We start from the raw sequence: 27,516 nt of genomic DNA on the forward strand, positions 1-27,516 counted from the left end.
ATGTTCCCATGCACAGGGACCATCACAAGTTTCTGAGGTTCGCATTTCTAGACAAACACTTCCAGTTTGTGGCTCTTCTATTCGACCTAGCCACAGCTCCCAGAATTTTTTCAAAGGTTCTGTGATCCCTGTTGGCGGTGTTCTTACTGCAGGGCATTTCAGTGGCGCCTTATCTAGACGACATTCTGGTTCAGGCGCCATCCTTTCAACAAGCAAGATCCCACATGGAAATGTTGTTATCCTTCCTGCAATCTCACGGATGGAAGGTGAATTTGGAAAAGAGTTCCTTTGTTCCAAATACAAGGGTAGTTTTCTTGGGAACCATATTAGATTCCTTATCAATGAAGATTTTTCTGACAGAAGTCAGGAAATCAAAAATTGTAATTTCTTGCCTAGCGCTTCAGTCCTCTCCTCGGCCATCAGTGGCTCAGTGCATGGAGGTAATCGGTCTGATGGTAGCGGCAATGGACATCATCCCGTTCGCCCGTTTCCACCTCAGACCTCTGCAGTTAAGCATGCTCAGACCGTGTAACGGAGATTATACTGATCTGTCTCCGCGATTACAGCTGGAGCAGGAAACAAGGGATTCTCTTCTTTGGTGGTTGTCTCAGGATCATCTCTCCCAGGGAACCTGCTTCCGCAGACCCTCTTGGGTGATTGTGACAACAGACGCCAGCCTACTGTGATGGGGAGCAGTCTGGGGCTTTCTAAAGGCTCAGGGATCATGGACTCGGTCGGAGTCTGTTCTACCCATAAACATTCTGGAATTGAGAGCAATCTTCAATGCTCTTCTAACCTGGCCTCAGTTAGCCTCGGCTCGGTTTATCAGGTTCCAGTCGGACAATATAACTTCAGTGGCTTACATCAAACATCAGGGGGGAACTCTGAGTTCCTTGGCCATGACAGAGGTAGCCAAGATAATTTAGTGGGCAGAGACCCACAACTGCTGTCTGTCGGGGATTCACATCCCAGGAGTAGACAACTGGGAGGCGGATTTTCTGAGCAGACAGACCTTTCACCCTGGGGAGTGGGAACTCCATCTGGAAGTGTTTTCCAGCCTGATTCTCAAATTGGAACAGCCGGAACTGAACCTCATGGCATCGCGGCAGAATGCCAAGCTCCTGAGGTACGACTCAAGGTCAAGGGACCCTCAGGCTGTTCTAAAGGGTCAAATATCTGCCTTGTCTATTTTGTTACATAAACATCTGGCGGGTGTCCCAGACGTGCAATCGTTTTGTCAGGCTTTGGTCAGGATCAGGCCTTTGTTTAAGCCGGTTACTCCTCCCTGGAGTCTTAACCTAGTTCTTAAGTTTCTTTAACAGGCTCCGTTTGAGCCTATGCATTCCTTAGATATTAAGTTGTTATCTTGGAAAGTTTTGTTTATTGTTGCTATTTCATCTGCTCGAAGAGTTTCAGAGCTCTCGACATTACAGTATGAGTCTCCTTACCTTATTTTTTATGCGGATAAGGTAGTTTTGCGTACTAAGTTAGGGTTTCTCCATAAAGTGGTTTCAGATCGGAACATTAATCAGGAGATTGTTGTTCCTTCCTTGTGTCCTAAGCCTTCTTCTCAGACGGAACGTCTGCTACACAATCTAGACGTGGTGCGTGCATTGAAATTCTATTTACAGGCGACTAAGGATTTTCGTCAGTCTTCTGCTCTGTTTGTGGTTTTCTCAGGGAAACGTAAGGGGCAGAAAGCTACGGCTACTTCTCTTTCTTTGTGACTGAAGAGTATCATTCGCTTTGCCTATGAAACTGCTGGACAGCAGCCTCCTGAGAGAGTTACGGCTCATTCTACGAGGGCTGTTTCCTCTTCCTGGGCATTCAAAAATGACGCTTCTGTGGAACAGATTTGCAAGGCTGCAACTTGGTCCTCTCTTAACACTTTTTCAAAATTCTATAAATTTGACACTTTTGCCTCGGCTGAGGCTTCTTTTGTGAGAAAGGTTCTTCAAGCAGTTGTGCCTTTCGTTTAGGTCCCCTGTTTTGTCTCTCCCTTATCATCTGTGTACTCTAGCTTGGGTATTGATTCCCAATAGTAATTAGATGATCCGTGGACTCACCGTGTCATTAGAAAGAAAACAAAATGTATGCTTACCTGATAATTTTTTTTTATTTCTTGACACAGTGAGTCCATGGCCCGCCCTGTTTTCTTAAGATAGGTTTTGTTGGTATGTTATAAACTTCAGACACCTCTGCACCCTGTTGCTTCCTTTCTCTCCTTTGCTTCAGTCGAATGACTGAGGTTGGAGGGAAGGGAGGTGATATTTAACAGCTTTGCTGTGTTGCTCTTTGCCGCCTCCTGCTGGGCATGAGTGATATTCCCAATAGTAATTAGATGATCCATGGATTCACAGTGTCAAGAAATAAATTTATCAGGTAAGCATAAATTTTGTTTTTTCCTTCATGATTCAGATAGAATATTCAGTTTTAAACAACTTTCCAATTGATTTATTATCAAATTTGCTTCATTCCACAGGTATCCTTTGTTGAAGGAGCAGTAATGCACTACTGGGAGCTAGCTGAACACAGGTGAGCAAATGACAAGATGTATACATGTGCAGCCACCAATCAATAGATTGCTCCCAGTAGTGCATTGCTGCTCCTGAGCCTACCTAGGTATTAGACTTGTGCATTCAGCATTTTCGTTCAATGCCAAATGCAGAAGTAGGTGGACTTTCTTGATATTCTGATCTTTTCAGAGCCAAATTTCTTCTTGTAAAAGTGAAGAACACTAAGATCTGTGCAAATCCAGATCTTTGTGTGCTTCACTTTCACAAGAGGAAGTTCAGCTCCAAAAAATTACGAACATCACAAAAGTCCACCTACTTCTGTATTTGGCATTGAACGCAGATGCTGAATGCACAAGTCTACTAGGTATGTTTTAACAAGGGTTACCAAGAGAATGAAACAAATTAAATAATAGAAGTAATTTGGAAAGTTTTTAAAATTGCATGCGCTATCTGTATCATGAAGGCTTAAAGGGACAGCAGTATACACCAATTTTCATATAACTGCATGTAATAGACACTACTATAAAAAATAAGATGCACAGATACTGATATAAAAATCCAGTATAAAACTGTTTAAAAACTTACTTATAAGCTCTCAGTTTAGCTCTGTTGAAAAGGTAGCTGGAAAGCCCACTGCAAGTGGGAAATAAGACTCTCCCCCCTCCCCCTTCTTTTGCATATGAAAAGACCCTTTACACAAACAGGAGCAAGCTGGAGTAGGTATCTGTCGGTATTCTCATAAAACTTTGGGGCTTTGTTAGGAGTCTGAAAATCAGAGCAATGTTATTTAAAAATAAGCAAAACTATACATTTAAAAAAAACAAAAAAAACTTTATGGGCTATATAAATAGATCATCTAAAAAAAATATGCAAAGAAAAAATGAGTGTATAATGTCCCTTTAATTTTGACTTAACTGTCCCTTTTAAATATTACATTTGTTTCAGCATCACCATTTTTGGGCCTTATCTAACAATGTAACGCCTAGATTTGGAGTTTGGCGTTAGCCGTCAAAACCAGCGTTAGAGGCTCCTAACGCTGGTTTTGGCCGCCCGCTGGTATTTGGAGTCAGTCAGGAAAGGGTCTAACGCTCACTTTCCAGCCGCGACTTTTCCATACCGCAGATCCCCCTACGCCATTTGCGTATCCTATCTTTTCAATGGGATCTTTCTAACGCCTGTATTTAGAGTCTTGGCTGAAGTGAGCGTTAGAAATCTAACGACAAGACTCCAGCCGCAGAAAAAAAACAGGAGTTAAGAGCTTTTTGGGCTAATGCCGGTTCATAAAGCTCTTAACTACTGTGCTCTACAGTACACTAACACCCATAAACTACCTATGTACCCCTAAACCGAGGTCCCCCCCACATCGCCGCCACTATAATAATTTTTTTTAACCCCTAATCTGCCGACCGCACACCGCCGCCACCTACGTTATACTTATGTACCCCTAATCTGCTGCCCCTAACACCGCTGACCCCTATATTATATTTATTAACCCCTAATCTGCCGCCCCCAACGTCGCCACCACCTACCTACAATTATTAACCCCTAATCTGCCGACCGCACAGTGCCGCCACCTACGTTATCCTTATGTACCCCTAATCTGCTGCCCCTAACACCGCCGACCCCTATATTATATTTATTAACCCCTAATCTGCCCCCCACAACGTCGCCGCCAGCTACCTACAATAATTAACCCCTAATCTGCCGACCGGACCTCACCGCTACTAAATAAAGTTATTAACCCCTAATCCGCCTCACTCCCGCCTCAATAACCCTATAAGAAATAGTATTAACCCCTAATCTGCCCTCCCTAACATCGCCGACACCTAACTTCAATTATTAACCCCTAATCTGCCGACCGGACCTCACCGCTACTCTAATAAATGTATTAACCCCTAAAGCTAAGTCTAACCCTAACACCCCCCTAAATTAAATATAATTTAAATCTAACGAAATAAATTAACTCTTATTAAATAAATTATTCCTATTTAAAGCTAAATACTTACCTGTAAAATAAACCCTAATATAGCTACAATATAAATTATAATTACATTGTAGCTATTTTAGGATTTATATTTATTTTACAGGCAACTTTGTATTTATTTTAACCAGGTACAATAGCTATTAAATAGTTATTAACTATTTAATAGTTATCTAGTTAAAATAATTACAAAATTACCTGTAAAATAAATCCTAACCTAAGTTACAATTAAACCTAACACTACACTAGCAATAAATTAATTAAATAAAATACCTACAATTATCTACAATTAAACCTAACACTACACTATCAATAAATAAATTAAATAAAATACCTACAAATAAATACAATTAAATAAACTAACTAAAGTACAAAAAATAAAAAAAGCTAAGTTACAAAAAATAAAAAAATTAATTACAAACATAATAAAAATATTACAACAATTTTAAGCTAATTACACCTACTCTAAGCCCCCTAATAAAATAACAAAGCCCCCCAAAATAAAAAAATGCCCTACCCTATTCTAAAATTAAAATAGAAAAGCTCTTTTACCTTACCAGCCCTTAAAAGGGCCTTTTGCGGGGCATACCCCAAAGAATTCAGCTCTTTTGACTGTAAAAAAAACATACAATCCCCCCCCCAACATTACAACCCACCACCCACATACCCCTAATCTAACCCAAACCCCCCTTAAATAAACCTAACACTAAGCCCCTGAAGATCTTCCTACCTTGTCTTCACCATGCCAGGTATCACCGATCGCTCCAGGCTCCAAAGTCTTCATCCAAGCCCAAGCGGGGGCTGGAGATCCATCATCCGTCTGAAGAGGTCCATCATCGGGCTGAAGTCTTCATCCAAGCCCAAGCGGGGGCTGGAGATCCATCATCCGGCTGAAGTCTTCTATCAAGCGGCGGCTGAAGAGGTCCAGAAGAGGCTCCAAAGTCTTCATCCTATCCGGGCAGAAGAGTAGATCCGGACCGGCAACCATCTTCTTCCAAGCGGTGACAAGCGGCTCCATCTTGAAGACCTCCGGCGCGGATCCATCCTCTTCTTCCGACGTCCTAAGTCCGATTGAAGCTTCCTTTAAATGACGTCATCCAAGATGGCGTCCCTCGAATTCCGATTGACTGATAGGATTCTATCAGCCAATCGGAATTAAGGTAGGAAAAATCTGATTGGCTGATGGAATCAGCCAATCAGATTCAAGTTCAATCCGATTGGCTGATCCAATCAGCCAATCAGATTGAGCTCGCATTCTATTGGCTAATCGGAACAGCCAATAGAATGCGAGCTCAATCTGATTGGCTGATTCCATCAGCCAATCAGATTTTTCCTACCTTAAATCCGATTGGCTGATAGAATACTATCAGCCAATCGGAATTCGAGGGACGCCATCTTGGATGACGTCATTTAAAGGAAGCTTCATTCGGACTTAGGACGTCGGAAGAAGAGGATGGATCCGCGCCGGAGGTCTTCAAGATGGAGCCGCTTTTCACCGCTTGGAAGAAGATGGTTGCCGGTCCGGATCTACTCTTCTGCCCGGATAGGATGAAGACTTTGGAGCCTCTTCTGGACCTCTTCAGCTTGATAGAAGACTTCAGCCGGATGATGGATCTCCAGCCCCCGCTTGGGCTTGGATGAAGACTTCCTCTTCAGCCGGATGATGGATCTCCAGCCCCCCGCTTGGGCTTGGATGAAGACTTTGGAGCCTGGAGCGATCGGTGATACCTGCCATGGTGAAGACAAGGTAGGAAGATCTTCAGGAGCTTAGTGTTAGGTTTATTTAAGGGGGGTTTGGGTTAGATTAGGGGTATGTGGGTTGTAATGTTGGGGGGGGGTATTGTATGTTTTTTTTTACAGGCAAAAGAGCTGAATTCTTTGGGGTATGCCCCGCAAAAGGCCCTTTTAAGGGGTGGTAAGGTAAAAGAGCTTTTCTATTTTAATTTTAGAATAGGGTAGGGCATTTTTTTTATTTTGGGGGGCTTTGTTATTTTATTAGGGGGCTTAGAGTAGGTGTAATTAGCTTAAAATTGTTGTAATATTTTTATTATGTTTGTAATTAATTTTTTATTTTTTGTACTTTAGTTAGTTTATTTAATTGTATTTATTTGTAGGTATTTAATTTAATTTATTTATTGATAGTGTAGTGTTAGGTTTAATTGTAACTTAGGTTAGGATTTATTTTACAGGTAATTTTGTAATTATTTTAACTAGGTAACTATTAAATAGTTAATAACTATTTAATAGCTATTGTACCTGGTTAAAATAAATACAAAGTTGCCTGTAAAATAAATATAAATCCTAAAATAGCTACAATATAATTATAATTTATATTGTAGCTATATTAGGGTTTATTTTACAGGTAAGTATTTAGCTTTAAATCGGATTAATTTATTTAATAAGAGTTAATTTATTTTGTTAGATAAAAATTATATTTAATTTAGGGGGGGTGTTAGTGTTAGGGTTAGACTTAGCTTTAGGGGTTAATACATTTATTAGAGTAGCGGCGAGGTCCGGTCGGCAGATTAGGGGTTAATACTTGAAGTTAGGTGTCGGTGATGTTAGGGAGGGCAGATTAGGGGTTCATACTATTTATTATAGGGTTAGTGAGGCGGATTAGGGGTTAATACATTTATTATAGTAGAGGTGAGGTCCGGTCGGCAGATTAGGGGTTAATTATTGTAGGTAGCTGGCGGCGACGTTGTGGGGGGCAGATTAGGGGTTAATAAATATAATATAGGGGTCGGCGGTGTTAGGGGCAGCAGATTAGGGGTACATAGGTATAATGTAGGTTGCGGCGGTGTACAGAGCGGCAGATTAGGGGTTAAAAAAATATGCAGGGGTCAGCGATAGCGGGGTCGGCAGATTAGGGGTTAATAAGTGTAAGGTTAGGGGTGTTTAGACTCGGGGTACATGTTAGGGTGTTATGAGTCATTCACTTTAATTATGTCCATACAACTGCTATTTATCTGCTTAAATTTCTGTTTTGCAATTGCATATTTAGATTAACTTTTGATATATTTTTAATATATTTAAAATCTAATTATAGCACATTTTAAACATTAAAAGTAGACTGATGTATATTCACTTAAATGGACAGTCTAGTCCAAAATAAACTTTCATGATTCAGATAGAGAATGTAATTTTAAACAATTTTCCAATTTACTTTTATCACCAATTTTGCTTTGTTCTCTTGGTATTTTTAGTTGAAAGCTAAACCTAGGAGGTTCATATGCTATTTTCAAGCCCTTGAAGGCCGCCTTTTCTCTCAGGGCATTTTGACAGTTTTTCACCACTAGAGGGTGTTAGTTCATGTGTGTCATATAGATAACACTGTGCTCACCCACGTGGAGTTCCAGTGAGCCAGCCCTGATTGGCTAAAATGGATGTCTGTCAAAAGAACTGAAATAAGGGGTCAGTTTGCAGTGGCTTAGATACAGGGTATTCACTGAGGTAAAAAGTGTATTTATATAACTGTGTTGGTTATGCAAAATTAGGAAATTGGTAATAAAGGGATTATCTATCTTTTTAAACAATAAAAATTCTGGTGTAGACTGTCCCTTTAAGAACTGCATTACAAAAGACTTGCATTAAAAACGATAATTTCCTTAACATTAAGTGCAGGGACATACCACTTGAAACGTTTCTAGGGTAGGTTTATCCTATGTCCTTTGCTGTTTCCAGTTCTAATAAGATATACTGAGATATACATTAATCCTTAGGTGGAGTAAGTAGAATTTTGGAAGGTTAAATTGGAAATTCTGTAGGATGTACTTCAGTCTCTCTGGGCAAAGATGCATTACAGTAAATGTGGGCAAAATAAAAAATGTACTGCCCCAATGTTATGGTGAATTGAACTGTGAGCTTAATGTTTCTTAAAAAATCATTGAATCAATGTGTAATGCCTACCACAATTAGCTCACCTATTCTGTTCTGCAATTGTGCTGAATGTTTTTGTTTGAGAGGATATATAGATTCTGGTTATGATAACATAATTATGATATCATTATATACAATCTGTATATTTTACACCCAATGTTTCAGTAGGCCTTTCACTGTTTACAAATCAACTAAATTTAATCTGTTTTTCTTTCTAATGACACGGTGAGTCCACGGATCATCATCAATTACTGTTGGGAATATCACTCCTGGCCAACAGGAAGAGGCAAAGAGCACCACAGCAAAGCTGTTAAGTATCACTTCCCTTCCCACAAACCCCAGTCATTATCTTTGCCTCACGTGCAAGGAGGAGGTGACGTGTTTGGTGTCTGAGGAAAATGGATTTATTTCCCTTCAATCAAGATTTTATTATTTTGAAAGTCAGAGTAGAATTGCTCTGATCTTTTTCCTTTCAAATGGGTCTAGCTGTACTCCACGTTAGTCTCTTCAGTAGGGCACTGGTGGCTTTTAAGCAGTTAGGAACTTGTAAATTGTGCTTTGCTGCATTTTCCTAACAGGTTGCTGCCCTGGTATAGAAAGCCTGTCTTTCTTTTTTCCACAGGTCTCTGTGAGGAGTGGCATCCTCTCATACTTGGTGAGGTCGTCTGACTGCCGGACGACTGTCAGGGGGAGACTGTGCACTTTTAAGGGTCTGCAGCCTTTATTATGGGACACAATATCCTAGCTGGGATTTTATTTATGGCAGTGGACATTCACTTTCTGTGTGACATGAGAGAAGCTGTTTCCCCGCTATGTGAATGAGGGGGTTAACAGTTACATGAGGCTCTGTTTTTGTTCATTCGCCTGTTTCAGCACTATTTAGGGTTTGACTATAATAGCGTTAATTTTAAAGACAGGATGTATAATTTCTCTGCTCCTGCTACGGAGTGACGGTGTGTAGAAATCTTGCCCATAAGTGAGTTTATTTATCCAGGGTTTAGTCAGTCAGTTAAACCTCTGAATTTACCCTCCGTTTATCTATTTCTTTGATACTTATGTCGGCTGGAGCGCCTTTTTATTGACATATATTTTTTTGATTTTTTGCGGCTCCTTGGCTTCGCGTCCTGCTTGGAGGATCGGAGCGGCGCCATTGCTTTTAGAAGTTTTTCTTTGCACGTTCTGCAGGTCCTTGGCTCCGCCTCCTTCTTGGAGGATCAGGGCGGCTCCATTTCTGAGACTTTGCTGTCACGTTCACGTCACCCGGACTCCTCCTCAGACTGAGACGGAGTGTCAGGCTTTTTTTACTGTGTTGTACTGTTTTTGCGGTATGTGTATAGCCATATCACCTACAGTAGTGATCAGTGCAATATTTAATAAAATCTTTCATGGTGTCTTTATGAAAAGGGGTTTGGGTTTTGTAATGTTTCCTACGGTTGTCAGGAATCTAGGTGTTTTCAATCTCCATATTTGTTATGATGGAATTTACTCCCCTTAAAGGCATAAGGTCCCATTATGATTCTCTAGGATTAGAGAATTAGGGTTTATCGTTTTTATGTTACAGGGTTAATGGGAACAACAGTCTGTTCTTTTATATGCATTTTTGGCTTACTCTAGCTCTTGTTTGTTTTGTTTTTTACTCTTAAAGTGACAGTGTTCATGATTAAGTTTGATTTTATTTTTAAAATCATTGAAAATATGTTTTGATAGCCTCATGTCTCTCAGGATAATACTGTTTGGTCAGTGCCACAGTTTTGTTTCTCATATGTCCCAAGTCCTTGTTTTAGGGCATCACATGCAGTGCCCTGCAGTTTTGCTTGCAGATTGTTGCCCAGGCATCTTTTGCTCTATCTGTGGCATTATTTGCTTTTCCTATATTCGGGAACTTGCAAGAGGAATTTTTGAATCTCAGGTAGTAAGGTTTCTGTACCGCTTAAAGCTACTTTGGTTATTTTCCTCATAGGTCAAATGAGGAAGATACGTCAGTAGCCTCTGAGGGTGAAATCTCATATTCGGACAGTATAATTCCTTATTCTGAGGCTGAAGTAGTACCTTCAGATTTAAGCCTGAACACCTTTGTGTATGTTATTCAGTGTGAAAATGTAAACATGATCACCCAATGGCGTAAATCAGTATAATTCAGTACTAAAAGTTTTATTTCTTGTTGCCATTTCTTCTGCTCGGAGAGTATCTGAACTCTCGGCGTTGCAGTGTGATTCCCTTATCTTATCTTTCATTCTGATAAGGTGGTTCTACGTACTAAGTTAGGGTTCCTTCCTAAAGTGGTTTCGGTTAGGAATATTAATCAGGAAATCGTTGTTTCTGCTTTGTGTCCTAATCCTTCTTCTCATAAGGAGCATTTGCTGCACAACTTAGATGTGGTCTGTGCGTTGAAATTCTATTTGCAGGCGACTAAGGATTTTTGCCAGTCTTTTGCTTTGTTTGTTGTTTTCTCTGGGAAACGCAAGGGTCAAAAAGCTACGGCTACTTCTCTTTCTTTCTGGCTGAAGAGTATAATTCGCTTGGCCTATGATTCTGCTGGACAGCAGCCTCCTGAGAAAATGACGGCTCATTCCAGGAGGACTGTTTCTTCTTCCTGGGCCTTAAAGAATGAAGCTTCTGTGGAACAGATTTGCAAAGCTGCAACTTGGTCCTCTCTACATACTTTTTCAAAATTTTATAATTTTGATACTTTTGCCTCGGCTGAGGTTTCTTTTGGGAGAAAAGTTCTTCAAGAATTGGTACCTTCTGTTTAGGTTCCCTGTCTTGTCCCTCCCTTATCATCTGTGTCCTCTAGCTTGGGTATTGATTCCCAACAGTAATTAATGATTAACCGTGGACTCACCGTGTCATCTTTCTTGACACGGTGAGTCCACGGCCCACCCGTTTTTTTTTTTTAGACAGTTTTTTGTTGTATAAACCTCAGGCACCTCTGCACCTTGTGTTGCTTCTTTTTTCTCCTTTTCCTTTGGTCAAATGACTGGGGTTTGTGGGAAGGAAAGTGATACTTAACAGCTTTGCTGTGGTGCTCTTTACCTCCTCCTGCTGGCCAGGAGTGATATTCCCAACAGTAATTGATGATCATCCGTGGACTCACCGTGTCAAGAAATAAAGAAATTTATCAGGTAACCATAAATTTTTTTTTTTTTTTAATTATATTTGACTAATGCATACATAATAAATAACACTGTGGTGCAAACAATGACAAAGTTTCCCAGTAAAAATAAAACATAGACATTTAATAACGCCATACAATTAGATCCAGGTTACTGATAGTTCAATAAGGCCTAGATTACAAGTGGTGCATAAAAATGGTAGCACTATGGTACGCTAGCATCGCTAGAGTGCAATCCATAGATCTCCAATTTTTTATTCCATATTACAAATAAAAAGTAAAATGTTGTTATTCAATACTTCTATGGGGTGCTCTACAACACTCAGGTCCTGACTATCGCTCAAGAGCTATCCTGAAGGTACACTAAGCTGGAGGTGCGCTAAAAGAAAGAAGAAATTCATGGCCAAAAATATTAGCACCACTGCATTTCTGTCAGATAATGCACCACCTTGCCCAGAAAATTGTTGCAATTACAAATGTTTAGGCATTCCTATATTTATTTATTTTGTTTGTATTGGTATGGCACAAAAAAGTGGAGGAAAAAAAAGCCATATCTGACACATTCCACGCAAAACTCCAAAAATGGCCTGGACAAAATTATTGGTCCCTTCTCAAAATTGTAAGAAATAATTGCATTCCAAGTTTGTGATGCTCCTGTAATTTGTAATTAAACTCATATGTATAAATTAGCAGGTGCTTACAATATAGAAATCACACTGGCAACTAGTTAAAATTGTGAAAAATTTACTCAACCTTTCTGTTGTGTGTCTCTGTGTGCCACACTGAGCATAGAGAAAAGAAAGAGAAACAAATAATTGTCAGGATTTGAGAACAAAAATTGTGAAAAAGCATAGACAATCTCAAGGTTACAAGTCCATCTCCAGAGATCTTAATGTTCCTGTGTCCACTGTGCGCAACATTGTCAAGAAGTTTACAGTCCATGGCACTGTAGCTAATCTCCCTGGACGTGGACGAAAGAGAAAAATTGATCAAAGATAGCAACGAAGGATTGTTCGAATGGTGGATAAAGAACCTCGATCAAGCTAACCTTCAGGCACAGGGTAAAAATGTGTCAGCTCGCACTATACGTCGCCATCTGAATGAAAAGGGTTGCTATGGCAGGAGTAACGACAGAAAAAGACAAAAGACGCTCTATAGGGTGAGTATGTCTAAGCAGAAGAAAACATTTGATGTGATGACAAGTGGCAACTCTCATTCATTTGAATGGGCACTACATGTAGTGCACGTGGGGCAAACTGTAGCATACCGGTCCCTCCAGCGTGACAACCCTGGCACAACAGCAGTAGAGGGGAACGACAGCAAATGACAAACCGGCACCACGTTGTGGATATCCTCAACCAAGAGGCGTGGAGATAGGAGATGACGTCACAGTCACAAGGTAGACTCCGTCAGAACCAAGAGAGAGCTTCAACTCCCAAACAGCTAACTCATGAACCAATAGAATGTTAGTTAGCGAAACAGTGAGGGGTATCACAATGCCAGTGAAAAGCAATAAGGTTCCTTTTTTTAGCATATAAAAGATTTATTTAAAAACAAGCGATGGTAGGAGACACAGGAGGACCCCACTGCTGACACAGAAACCTAAAAAAGCCAGATTACAGTTTGCCAAAACTTACCTGAGGAAGCCAAAATCCTTTTGGGAGAATGTGCTGTGGACAGACGAAACAAAATTACAGCTTTTTGGTAAAGCCCATCATTCTACTGTTTTCAGAAAAAGAAATTAGGTTTTTAAAGAAAGAATACAGTCCCTACAGCCAAACATGGTGGAGGTTCACTGATGTTTTGGGGTTGCTTTCAGGCACTGGATGTCTTGACTGTGTGCATGGCATTAAATCTGAAGACTACCAAAGAATGCTGTGGTGCAATGTAGGGCCTAGTGTCAGAAAGTTGGATCTCTGTCAGAGGTCATGGGTCTTACAGCAGGGCAATGACCCAAAGCACACATCAAAAAGCACACAGAAATGGTTTAAAACAAAGCGCTGGGGAGTACTAAACTGACCTGCAATGAGTCCAGATCTCAATCCCATAGAGCACCAGTGGAGAGATCTCAAAACAGCAGTTGGGAAAAGGAACTCTTCCAATCTGAGAGACCTGGAGCAGTTGGCGAAAGAAGAGTGGTCCAAAATTCCAGTAGAGAGGTGTAAGAAACTCATTGATGGTTACAGGAAGCGATTGATTACAGTTATTTTTTCCAAGGGGTGTGCTACCAAATATTAAGTTGAAGGTGCCAATAATTTTGTCTAATCCATTTTTGGAGTTTTGCGTGGAATGTGTCAGATTTGTTTTTTTTTCTCCACTTTTTTTGTGTCATACCAATACAAACAAAAGAAATAAACGAGAATGCCTAAACATTTGTAATTGCAACAATATTCTGGGCAAAGTGGTGCATTATCTGATAGAAATGCAGTGGTGCCAATATTTTTGGCCATAGCTGTGTGTGTATATATTGTTTTTTGTGTAGATTTGTATGTGTATGTATATATGTGTATGTATGTTTGCATATGTACACACATATATACATGTTTAGATATGTATACCTACATACATACAAATCAATACACACACACATATTTATATTTATTTATGCACGTTTGAGCCCTTCCCACTCCAACACTTAACCATATACCTTTTTATAAGGACCCTAGACTATTGCTTGAGCTTTAAAAATAACTTTGGACTTGTAATATGAGTGCAAAAATAAATGTGCTATCAATTGCGCTCAAGCAATGTTTGTGCATAATAATGTTTATGCACTTGTAATCTAGACCTAATCGTATAAAATTAGCAAGTTTTTTGGTGTTTGTTAATGCAAATAACTTTTTTTCTCAAATCCTTTTTAGTCAAATATTGCAAGTGATTTTATTTCTTTTATTATTTTAAAGATCTTCCACTACACAAGATGATCGAGTAACTGTGATTACATACCTAAATTTTTCCGAAGTTAAAGAAGAAGATTATAATAGAAAATTTTTCTGTGAAGTATACTCTAAAGTAAAGGCATATGTTATATTAAAACGTCCAGGTAGGTGAACAAATTTCTGAAATTTGGCAGTTTTATGGGTTTAGGGATTTATGTTTTTAAAATAATGTACTTTCCAGTGTGAAGAGATAGGGAAACGAATAGCCTAACTAGCGGTGAAAACCACTGCACCAATCTTTATGAAATGTGGCATATGGATAGATTTTATTTTCAACAAGCTGTGGGTGGTAAAATATAAAGATTCAAATTATTTTTAATTTATGCTCAGTGACTGATTTGACTGCAGAGTTTGTGAGAATTTCTATTACAGATATTAGCCTATATGATGCTGAAGCCTGGAGGGCAGTGAATATAATGCATTTGTCTGTTTCGTTTACTGACAAATGTGGACATTGGTGGCCCCTCGCGGCACTCAGTTCTTTTCGGAGCCAGATTTATTCTTGCGAAAGTGCAAAACACCAAATCTAGATTTTAGACAAAATAATGCACTCACAGGAGTTGCAGACAAAAAAGTGTCACAACATTTATTGACAATTCGGGGATCCTGTGTTTTGAAGAAGGGGACACAGGATCCCCGAAACATCAATAAATGCTGTGACCCTTTTTTGTCTGAATTTCCTGTGAGTGCATTATTCTGTCTGTGTACATATATATACTGTGTATATATATATATATATATATATATATATATATATATATGTGTGTGTGTGTGTGTGTATATATATATATGTGTGTGTGTGTAAACAAAATTCTAAGCAGTCACTGGACTTAAATCAGCAGTTAAAATTCTTTATTGAGTAACGTTTCGGGACCACTAGTCAAAGAAGAACTCAAAGAATTTTAACTGCTGATTTAAGTCCAGCGAGTGCTTAGAATTTTGTTTACTTAATGATGCTCTAATAGCACCCAGGTGGCTGTCCCTAAAATGATAGTGCACACATGTGGTAGAGAATATATATATTTATATATACTCAATGGCCACTTTATTAGGTACACCTTGCTAGTACCGGGTTGGACCCACTTTTGCTTTCAGAACTGCTTTATTTCTTTGTGGCATAGATTCAACAAGGTGTTGGAAACATTCCTCAGAGATTTTGGTCCATATTGACATGATAGCATCACACAGTTGCTGCAAATTTGTCGACTGCACATTCATGATGCGAATCTCGCGTTCCACCACATCCCAAAGGTGCTCTACTGGATTGAGATCTGGTGACTGTGGAGGCCATTGGAGTACAGTGAACTCATTGTCATGTTCAAGAAACCAGTTTTAGATGATTTGAGCTTTGTGACATGGGTGCATTATCCTGCTGGAAGTAGCCATCAGAAGATGGGTACATTGTAGACAAAAAGGGATGAACAGGGTCAGCAACAATACTCAGGTAGGCCGTGGCATTTAAACAATGCTCAATTGGTACTAAGGGGCCCAAAGTGTGCCAAGAAAATATGCCACACACCATTACACCACCATTACCAGGCTGAACCGTTAATACAAGGCAGGATGGATCCATGCTTTTAAGTTGTTTCCCAACTAATTCTGACCCTACCATCTGAATGTCACAGCTGAAATCGAGACTCATCAGACCAGGCAACACAAACTACAAATACACACACTTATTACACACTACACACCTACTCTACACACTTTATACAGTACATACAGTATATACTACATGCATTATATACACACAGTACATACACCATACACTTAAACACATCACAAATGTACATTCATCACAAGCACAGACATACACATTTTTACAATAAAAATATAAAAATGTAATTTGCAAAACCACATGTAATGCCAGAGTTAAAGCTCTTAACCAAACATTACAAAGCATTGACATTCCTTAAATTAAAGGGACAGTAATGTTAAAATTAAACTTTCATGATTCAGATAGAGCATGCAATTTAAAAAAAAAATCAAATTCACTTCTGTTAGGAAATTTGCTTTATACTCTTTGTTGAAGAGTAAACCTTAATAGGCACAGATGCACTACTTGGAGCTAGCTGGTGATTGGTGGCTGCACATATATGCCTTTTGATATTGGTTCAGCTAGCTCTCAGCAGTTCATTGCTGCTCCTGAGCTTTCTTTTCAACAAAAGATACCAATAAAACAAAGCAAATTTATAATAGAAATGAAGTGGAAATATGTTGAAGTGGAAATGTGTTTATCCCCTTAACAACAGATGCTTGTTGTGTTTGTTGTGAAGCCTCTAAGGACACACGCCATACTCTCTATGGAGGCTGTGTCCTGGGCTATTAAAGTGCAGGTTTCGATGGAGTGCACCCATAAGATTGCATGTCTGTCAGTGGGGTGCAATCATCATTTACCTCATGTTGTTGATGGATACCCACATGTGAGGCTATCCAGCAATAGTAAAGTAACAATTAAATATGATTGTTACTATGTATACAATCAATATAACAGCCAATCACAGTGATATTATACTTAAACTGGAGCCTAGATACTGGCATTCTGCAATGCATGCTGGTATCAGGCTCACTGGGCTATCTGTTGATGTCTCAGGAGCGAGAAGTCCAGTGTGAAGCCCAAGAAAATGCCTCATGGTCATGGGATCACTGTGACTGCCAGTCACAGTGGTCGCATGTCAAAAATGACAAGCCACGGTCTATTAGCAATGGCTTGTCTTGACCCCTCCCCTCATCTACCTGGGCCTGATGACAAAAGGATCATCAGACTGATCACAGTTTAAGCAAGAGTCAGCCAACATCTTATTTATTAATTTAAAATCATTTTCTCTTGTAAGGTGTATCCAGTCCTAGGATCATCCATTACTTGTGGGATATTCTCATTTCCAACAGGAAGTTGCAAGAGGACACTCACAGCAGAGCTGTTATATAGCTCCTCCCCTCACTACCATATCCAGTCATTCTCTTGCAACTCTCAACACGCATGGAGGTAGTAAGAGAGAGTGGTGAAATATAGTTAGTTTTTTTACTTCAATCAAAAGTTTATTATTTTTAAATAGTACCAGAGTTGTGCTATTTTATCCCAGGCAGTAAATAGAAGAAGAATCTGCCTGAGGTTTCTATGATCTTAGCAGGTTGTAACTAAGATCCATTGCTGTTCTCACATATGTCTGAGGAGAGAGGTAACTTCAGCGGGAGAATAGCGTGCAGGTTACTCTGCTATGAGGTATGTGCGGTTACAATTTTTTCTAGAAATGGAAATGCTAGAAAATGCTGCTGATACCGGATTAATGTAAGTTAAGCCTGAATACAGTGATTTAATAGCGACTGGTATCATGCTTACTCTCAGGGGTAATACCCTTTTAAAATTGCAATATAAAACGTTTGCTGGCATGTTTAATCGTTTTTATATATGCTTTGGTGATAAAACTTTATTGGGGCCTAGTTTTTTCCACATGGCTGGCTTAAATTTTGCCTACTAAACAGTTTCCTGAGGCTTTCCACTGTTGTAGTATGAGTGGGAGGGGCCTATTTTAGCGCTTTTTTGCGCAGTTAAAATTACAGACTGGGGTATCCAGCTTCCCTCAGAAGTTCCCTGAATACTATAGGACATCGCTGAAGGTCTCAAAGGCTTTCCAAAATCGTTTTTTGGGGAAGGTAGGGCCACAGCAGGCTGTGGCAGTTTGTTGTGACTGTTAAAAAACGTCTATATCGTTTTTTTGATCCGTTTTTTGAACTAAGGAGTTAATCATCCATTTGCAAGAGGGTGCAATGCTCTGTTAGCTTATTATACACACTGTAAAAATTTCGTTTGATTTACTGCCTTTTTTCACTGTTTTTCAAATTTTGACAAAATTTGTTTCTCTTAAAGGCACAGTACCGTTTATTATATTTGCTTGTTAACTTGATTCAAAGTAATATCCAAGCTTGCTAGTCTCATTGCTAGTCTGTATAAACATGTCTGACATAGAAGAAACTCCTTGTTCATTATGTTTAAAAGCCATGGTGGAACCCCCTCTTAGAATGTGTACCAAATGTACTGATTTCACTTTAAGCAATAAAGATCATATTATGTCTTTAAAAAATTTATCACCAGAGGAATCTGAACAGGGGGAAGTTATGCCGACTAACTCTCCCCACGGGTCAGATCCTTTGACTCCCGCTCAAGGGACTCACGCTCAAATGGCGCCAAGTACATCCAGGGCGCCCATAGCGTTTACTTTACAAGACATGGCGGTAGTCATGGATAATACACTGTCAGCTGTATTTGCCAGACTACCTGAATTTAGAGGTGAGCGAGATAGCTCTGGGGTTAGACGAAATGCAGAGCATACTGACGCTTTAAGAACCATGTCTGATACTGCCTCACAATATGCAGAAGCTGAGGAAGGAGAGCTTCAGTCTGTGGGTGATGTCTCTGACTCAGGAAAGATACCTGACTCTGATATTTCTACATTTAAATTTAAGCTTGAACAACTCCGCGTGTTACTCAGGGAGGTTTTAGCTGCTCTGAATGACTGTGATACAATTGCAGTGCCAGAGAAATTGTGTAGACTGGATAAATACTATGCAGTGCCGGTGTGTACTGATGTTTTTCCAATACCTAAAAGGTTTACAGAAATTATTAATAAGGAATGTGATAGACCGTTCTCTCCCCCTCCTATTTTTAGAAAAATGTTTCCTATAGACGCCACCACACGGGACTTATGGCAGACAGTTCCTAAGGTGGAGGGAGTAGTTTCTACTCTAGCAAAGCGTACTACTATCCCTGTCGAGGACAGTTGTGCTTTTTTAGATCCAATGGATAAAAAAATTAGAAGGTTACCTTAAGAAAATATTTATTCAACAAGGTTTTATCCTACAGCCCCTTGCATGCATTGCTCCTGTCACTGCTGCTGCGGCGGCATTCTGGTTTGAGTCTCTGGAAGAGGCCTTACAGGTAGCGACTCCATTGGATGACATACTTGGCAAGCTTAGAGCACTTAAGCTAGCCAATTCTTTTGTTTCTGATGCCATTGTTCATTTGACTAAACTAACGGCTAAGAATTCTGGTTTTGCTATACAGGCGCGCAGGGCGCTATGGCTTAAATCATGGTCAGCTGACGTGACTTCAAAATCTAAGCTGCTTAACATTCCCTTCAAGGGGCAGACCCTATTTGGGCCTGGTTTGAAGGAGATTATTGCTGATATCACTGGAGGAAAAGGTCATGCCCTTCCTCAGGACAGGTCCAAATCAAGGGCCAAACCGTCTAATTTTCGTGCCTTTCGAAACTTCAAGGCAGGTGCGGCATCAACTTCCTCTAATGCAAAACAAGAGGGAACTGCTGCTCAGTCCAAGACGGTCTGAAGCAGATCTGGAACAAAGGTAAGCAGGCCAAAAAGCCTGCTGCTGCCTCTAAGACAGCATGAAGGAACGGCCCCCTATCCGGTAACGGATCTAGTAGGGGGCAGACTTTCACTCTTCGCCCAGGCGTGGGCAAGAGATGTCCAGGATCCCTGGGCGTTGGAAATTATATCCCAGGGATATCTTCTGGACTTCAAAGCTTCCCCCCCCAAAAGGGAGATTTCACCTTTCACAATTATCTGCAAACCAGATAAAGAGAGAGGCATTCTTACACTGTGTACGAGACCTCCTAGTTATGGGAGTGATCTATCCAGTTCCAAAGGAGGAACAGGGACAGGGTTTTTACTCAAATCTGTTTGTGGTTCCCAAAAAAGAGGGAACCTTCAGACCAATTTTGGATCTAAAGATCTTAAACAAATTCCTCAAAGTTCCATCATTCAAGATGGAAACTATTCGTACCATCCTACCTATGATCCAGGAGGGTCAATATATGACTACAGTGGACCTAAAGGATGCTTATCTTCACATTCCGATACACAAAGATCATCATCGGTTTCTCAGGTTTGCCTTTCTAGACAGGCATTACTAGTTTGTAGCTCTTCCCTTTGGATTAGCTACAGCCCCAAGAATCTTTACGAAGGTTCTAGGGTCGCTTCTGGTGGTCCTAAGGCCGCGGGGCATAGCAGTGGCCCCTTATTTAGACGACATCCTGATACAGGCGTCAAACTTCCATATTGCCAAGTCTCATACGGACGTAGTACTGGCATTTCTGAGGTCGCATGGGTGGAAGGTGAACGAGGAAAAGAGTTCTCTATCCCCACTCACAAGAGTTTCCTTCCTAGGGACTCTGATAGATTCTGTAGAAATGAAAATTTACCTGACGGAGTCCAGGTTATCAAAGCTTCTAAATTCCTGCCGTGTTCTCCATTCCATTCCGCGCCCTTCAGTGGCTCAGTGTATGGAAGTAATCGGCTTAATGGTAGCGGCAATGGACATAGTGCCGTTTGCCCGCCTACATCTCAGACCGCTGCAACTATGCATGCTCAGTCAGTGGAACGGGAATTACACAGATTTATCCCCTCAATTGAATCTGGACCAAGAGACCAGGGATTCTCTTCTCTGGTGGATATCTCGGGTCCATCTGTCCAAAGGTATGACCTTTCGCAGGCCAGATTGGACAATTGTAACAACAGATGCCAGCCTTCTAGGTTGGGGTGCAGTCTGGAACTCCCTGAAGGCTCAGGGATCGTGGACTCAGGAGGAGACTCTCCTTCCAATAAATATTCTGGAACTAAGAGCGATATTCAATGCTCTTCAGGCTTGGCCTCAGTTAGCAACTCTGAGGTACATCAGATTTCAGTCGGACAACATCACGACTGTGGCTTACATCAACCATCAAGGGGGAACAAGAAGTTCCCTAGCGATGTTAGAAGTTTCAAAAATAATTCGCTGGGCAGAGATTCACTCTTGCCACCTATCAGCTATCCATATCCCAGGTGTAGAGAACTGGGAGGCGGATTTTCTAAGTCGTCAGACTTTTCATCCGGGGGAGTGGGAACTCCATCCGGATGTGTTTGCACAATTGATTCATCGTTGGGGCAAACCAGAACTGGATCTCATGGCGTCTCGCCAGAACACCAAGCTTCCATGTTACGGATCCAGGTCCAGGGATCCCAAGGCGACTCTGATAGATGCTCTAGCAGCGCCCTGGTCTTTCAACCTGGCTTATGTGTTTCCACCGTTTCCTCTGCTCCCTCGACTGATTGCCAAGATCAAGCAGAAGAGAGCATCAGTGATTCTGATAGCATCTGCGTGGCCATGCAGGACCTGGTATGCAGATCTAGTGGACATGTCATCCTTTCCACCATGGACTCTGCCTCTGGTGGATATCTCGGGTCCATCTGTCCAAAGGTATGACCTTTCGCAGGCCAGATTGGACAATTGTAACAACAGATGCCAGCCTTCTAGGTTGGGGTGCAGTCTGGAACTCCCTGAAGGCTCAGGGATCGTGGACTCAGGAGGAGACTCTCCTTCCAATAAATATTCTGGAACTAAGAGCGATATTCAATGCTCTTCAGGCTTGGCCTCAGTTAGCAACTCTGAGGTACATCAGATTTCAGTCGGACAACATCACGACTGTGGCTTACATCAACCATCAAGGGGGAACAAGAAGTTCCCTAGCGATGTTAGAAGTTTCAAAAATAATTCGCTGGGCAGAGATTCACTCTTGCCACCTATCAGCTATCCATATCCCAGGTGTAGAGAACTGGGAGGCGGATTTTCTAAGTCGTCAGACTTTTCATCCGGGGGAGTGGGAACTCCATCCTGATGTGTTTGCACAATTGATTCATCGTTGGGGCAAACCAGAACTGGATCTCATGGCATCTCGCCAGAACACCAAGCTTCCATGTTACGGATCCAGGTCCAGGGATCCCAAGGCGACTCTGATAGATGCTCTAGCAGCGCCCTGGTCTTTCAACCTGGCTTATGTGTTTCCACCGTTTCCTCTGCTCCCTCGACTGATTGCCAAGATCAAGCAGGAGAGAGCATCAGTGATTCTGATAGCATCTGCGTGGCCATGCAGGACCTGGTATGCAGATCTAGTGGACATGTCATCCTTTCCACCATGGACTCTGCCGCTGAGACAGGACCTTCTACTTCAGGGTCCTTTCAACCATCCAAATCTAATTTCTCTGAGACTGACTGCCTGGAGATTGAACGCTTGATTTTATCAAAGCGTGGCTTCCCCGAGTCAGTCATTGATACCTTAATACAGGCACGAAAGCCTGTCACCAGGAAAATTTACCATAAGATATGGCGTAAATATTTTTATTGGTGTGAATCCAAGGGTTACTCATGGAGTAAGGTCAGGATTCCCAGGATATTATCTTTTCTCCAAGAAGGTTTGGAAAAAGGATTGTCAGCTAGTTCCTTAAAGGGACAGATTTCTGCTCTGTCTATTCTTTTAAATAAGCGTCTGGCGGATGTTCCAGACGTTCAGGCATTTTGTCAGGCTTTAGTTAGAATCAAGCCTGTGTTTAAACCTGTTGCTCCACCATGGAGCTTAAATTTGGTTCTTAAGGTTCTTCAAGGAGTTCCGTTTGAACCTCTTCATTCCATAGATATCAAACTTTTATCTTGGAAAGTTCTTTTTTTGGTAGCTATTTCCTCAGCTCGTAGAGTCTCCGAGTTATCTGCCTTACAATGTGATTCTCCTTATCTAATTTTTCATACGGATAAGGTAGTCCTGCGTACCAAACCTGGGTTTTTACCGAAGGTGGTATCTAACAAGAATATCAATCAAGAGATTGTTGTTCCATCCTTGTGTCCTAATCCTTCTTCGAAGAAGGAACGTCTATTACACAATCTGGACGTGGTTCGTGCTTTAAAGTTTTACTTACAAGCTACTAAAGATTTTCGTCAAACATCTGCTTTGTTTGTTGTCTACTCTGGACGGAGGAGAGGTCAAAAGGCTTCGGCAACCTCTCTTTCTTTTTGGCTAAGAAGCATAATCCGCTTAGCCTATGAGACTGCTGGACAGCAGCCTCCTGAAAGGATTACAGCTCATTCCACTAGAGCTGTGGCTTCCACTTGGGCCTTTAAAAATGAGGCGTCTGTTGAACAGATTTGCAAGGCGGCGACTTGGTCTTCGCTTCATACTTTTTCAAAATTCTACAAATTTGATACTTTTGCTTCTTCGGAGGCTATTTTTGGGAGAAAGGTTTTACAGGCAGTGGTACCTTCCGTTTAAGTACCTGCCTTGTCCGTGTACTTTAGCTTTGGTATTGGTATCCCACAAGTAATGGATGATCCGTGGACTGGTTACACCTTACCAGAGAAAACACAATTTATGCTTACCTGATAAATGTATTTCTCTTGTGGTGTATCCAGTCCACGGCCCGCCCTGTCATTTTAAGGCAGGTAATTTTTAAATTTAAACTACAGTCACCACTGCACACTAAGGTTTCTCCTTTCTCTTGCTTGTTTTCGGTCGAATGACTGGATATGGTAGTGAGGGGAGGAGCTATATAACAGCTCTGCTGTGGGTGTCCTCTTGCAACTTCCTGTTGGGAATGAGAATATCCCACAAGTAATGGATAATCCGTGGACTGGATACACCACAAGAGAAATAAATTTATCAGGTAAGCATAAATTGTGTTTTTTTTAATGTTCAGTCACAATATTATAAGCAAAACACGTTCAGAAGAGTGAAAACTCATATCTGCAATAAATATAAAGTATTAAATAACCTGTCAATTCCAGAAAAAAACATGTTTCTCTTTTAAAGGTGTATCCAGGCCACGGGTTCATCCATTACTTGTGGGACATTCTCCTTCCCAACAGGAAGCTGCAAGAGGACACCCACAGCAGAGCTGTCTATATAGCTCCTCCCCTAACTGCCACCCCCAGTCATTCTCTTGCAGCTCTCGACAAGAAAGGAAGTATCAAGAGAGATGTGGTGACTTAGTGTAGTTTTTACTTTCAATCAAAAGTTTGTTATTTTTAAACGGTACCGGCGTTGTACTGTTTTTACTCTCAGGCAGAAATTGGAAGAAGACTTCTGCCTGGAGGTTTGATGATCTTAGCGGTTTGTAACTAAGGTCCATTGCTGTTCTCACGCATAACTGAAGAGTATGGAAGAAAGCTTCAGTTGGGGGGAACGGTCTGCAGATTACCTGCTTTGTGGTATGTTCAGTATATTTTTTTCTAGAGAGATGATAAGGTCTAGAAAATGCTGACAGTGCCTGGTATATTTAAGGTAAGCCTGATACAGTGATTTAACAACAACTGGGATCATGCTTGCAAAAAGAGATAATATTCATGTTAAAACCTATATTACTTAGTGTAAAAACGTTTGCATGATTTATAAATAAAAACGTTTTTTCTCTGAGGGTGATAAATCTTTATTTGGGGCCTAATTTCCACATGGCTTGTTAGATTCTCCTAGGAGTACTTTTTTAAGGCCCTCTGACTTTCAGTGCATGGTGGGAGGGGCCTATTTTCATTTTCAGTCTGAGACATCCAGCTTCCCTAAAGGAGTCCTCTGGCTTATAGGACCTCTATAGAGGGTTTTGTTCCTGCAAAAATCGTTTTTAAGGGCAGGTAGGAGCCACAGCAGGGCTGTGGCAGTGTGTTTGACTGTTTGTTAACCGATTTTAAGTTTTTCTAATTCGTTTTTGGGCCTGAGGGGTTAATCATCCATTTGCAAGTGGGTGCAATGCTGCTTTAGTCCCTTATACACACTGTAAACATTTCGTAGAGTTTACTACTTTTTTTCACTGTTTTGCAGTTTATGTGGTAGTTTTTTTCTCTTAAAGGCACAGTACCGTTTTTTATTATTGCTTTTTTCACATTTATTAAAGTGTTTTCCAAGCTTGCTGGTCTCATTACTAGTCTGTTAAACATGTCTGACATAGAGGAAACTCTTTGTTCATTATGTTTAGAAGCCATTGTGGAACCCCCTCTTAGAATGTGTACCAAATCCACTGACCTTTCTATAAGTTATAAAGACCATATTATGTCTTTTAAAGATTTATCACCTGAGGTTTCTGAGACTGACAAAAGGGAGGTTATGCCATCTAGCTCTCCCCACGTGTCAGAACCTATAACTCCCGCTCAAGGGACGCCAAGTGCATCTAGCGCGTCCAATGCGTTTACTTTACAAGACATGGCGGCAGGTATGAATCATACCCTCACTGAGCTATTGTCCAAACTGCCAGGGTTACAAGGAAAGCGAGACAGCTCTGGGGCTAGAACAAATACAGAGCTCTCTGACGCTTTAGTAGCTATGTCTGATATACCCTCACAATGTGCAGAAGTTGAAGTAGGAGAGCTTCTATCTGTGGGTAACTTCTCTGATTCAGGGAAGGCGTTACTTCAGTCTGACTCTGAAATGACAGCATTTAAATTTAAGCTTGAACACCTCCGCGTGTTGCTCAGGGAGGTTTTAGCAACTCTGGATGACTATGACACCATTGTAGTCCCAGAGAAATTGTGTAAAATGGACAAATACTTTGCAGTGCCTGTTTACACTATTGTTTTTCCAATCCCTAAGAGGTTTTCAGAAATTATTACTAAGGAATGGGATAGACCAGGTGTGCCGTTCTCTCCCCCTCCTGCTTTTAAGAAAATGTTTCCTATAGATGCTGCTACACGGGACTTGTGGCAGATGGTCCCTAAGGTGGAGGGACCAGTCTCTACCCTAGCTAAGCGTACAACTATTTCTGTCGAGGACAGTTGTGCTTTCCTAGACCCCGTTGGATGATATCCTTGACAGGCTTAAAGCTCTTAAGTTAGCCAATTCATTTATTTCTGACGCCGTTTTTCATTTAACCAAGCTAACGGCAAAAAATTCAGGTTTTGCCATTCAGGCACGTAGGGCGCTATGGCTTAAATCCTGGTCAGCTGATGTCACTTCAAAGTCTAAACTTCTCAATATCCCCTTCAAAGGGCAGACCCTATTTGGGCCTGGACTGAAGGAGATCATTTCTGATATTACTGGAGGAAAAGGCCACGCCCTTCCCCAGGATAGGTCCAACAAGTTAAGGACCAAACAGACTAATTTTCATTCCTTTCGAAACTTCAAGAGTGGTGCAGCTTCATCTTCCTCTTCTACAAAACAAGAGGGAAATTTTGCCCAGTCCAAGCTAGTCTGGAGACCTTTCCAGGTTTGGAACAAGGGGAAACAGGCCAAAAAGCCTGCTGCTGCCTCTAAGACAGCATGAAGGAGTAGCCCCCGATCCGGCACCGGATCTAGTGGGGGGCAGACTTTCTCTCTTCACCCAGGCTTGGGCAAGAGACGTCCAGGATCCCTGGGCTCTGGAGATGGTTTCCCAGGGATATCTTCTGGATTTCAAAGCTTCATCTCCAAAGGGGAGATTTCATCTCTCACAATTATCTGCAAACCAGATAAAGAGAGAGGCATTCTTACATTGTGTTCAAGACCTACTAGTTATGGGAGTGATCCACCCAGTTCCAAAGGAGGAACAGGGGCAGTGCTTCTATTCAAATCTGTTTATAGTTCCCAAGAAAGAGGGAACTTTCAGACCAATCTTGGATCTCAAGATCCTAAACAAATTTCTCAGGGTCCCATCCTTCAAGATGGAGACTATTCGAACCATCCTACCTATGATCCAGGAGGGTCAATATATGACTACCGTGGATTTAAAGGATAGTTATCTACATATTCCGATACACAGGGATCATCATCAGTTTCTCAGGTTCGCCTTCCTAGACAGGCATTACCAGTTTGTGGCTCTTCCCTTTGGGTTAGCCACGGCACCAAGAATCTTTACGAAGGTTCTAGGGTCCCTTCTGGCGGTTTTAAGACCGCGGGGTATAGCAGTAGCCCCTTACCTAGATGACATCCTGATACAGGCGTCAACTTTTCAAATCGCCAGGTCCCATACCGACATTGTTCTGGCATTCCTAAGGTCTCACAGGTGGAAGGTGAACGAAGGAAAGAGTTCTCTCTCACCTCTCACAAGAATTTCCTTCCTAGGAACTCTGATAGATTCAGTAGAAATGAAGATTTATCTGACAGAGGTCAGGTTGTCAAAACTTCTAACTTCCTGCTGTGCTCTTTATTCCATTTCTCGTCCGTCAGTGGCTCAGTGTATGGAGGTAATCGGATTAATGGTAGCGGCAATGGACATTGTTCCGTTTGCCCACCTACATCTCAGACCACTGCAACTTTGGATGCTCAATCAGTGGAATGGGGATTACACAGATTTGTCCCCTCTACTAAA

General features: G+C 41.1%; 1 pseudogene; it reads left to right on the top strand.

Moving 5' to 3' along the window:
- The window catches only part of LOC128654015 (interleukin-1 receptor type 1-like), a 244,847-nt pseudogene that overhangs the window by 119,375 nt on the left and 97,956 nt on the right, over positions 1-27,516 (top strand).

The sequence above is a fragment of the Bombina bombina genome, chromosome 3 (assembly GCF_027579735.1).
Source record: "Bombina bombina isolate aBomBom1 chromosome 3, aBomBom1.pri, whole genome shotgun sequence".
In the NCBI taxonomy this organism is placed as follows: Eukaryota; Metazoa; Chordata; class Amphibia; order Anura; family Bombinatoridae; genus Bombina; species Bombina bombina.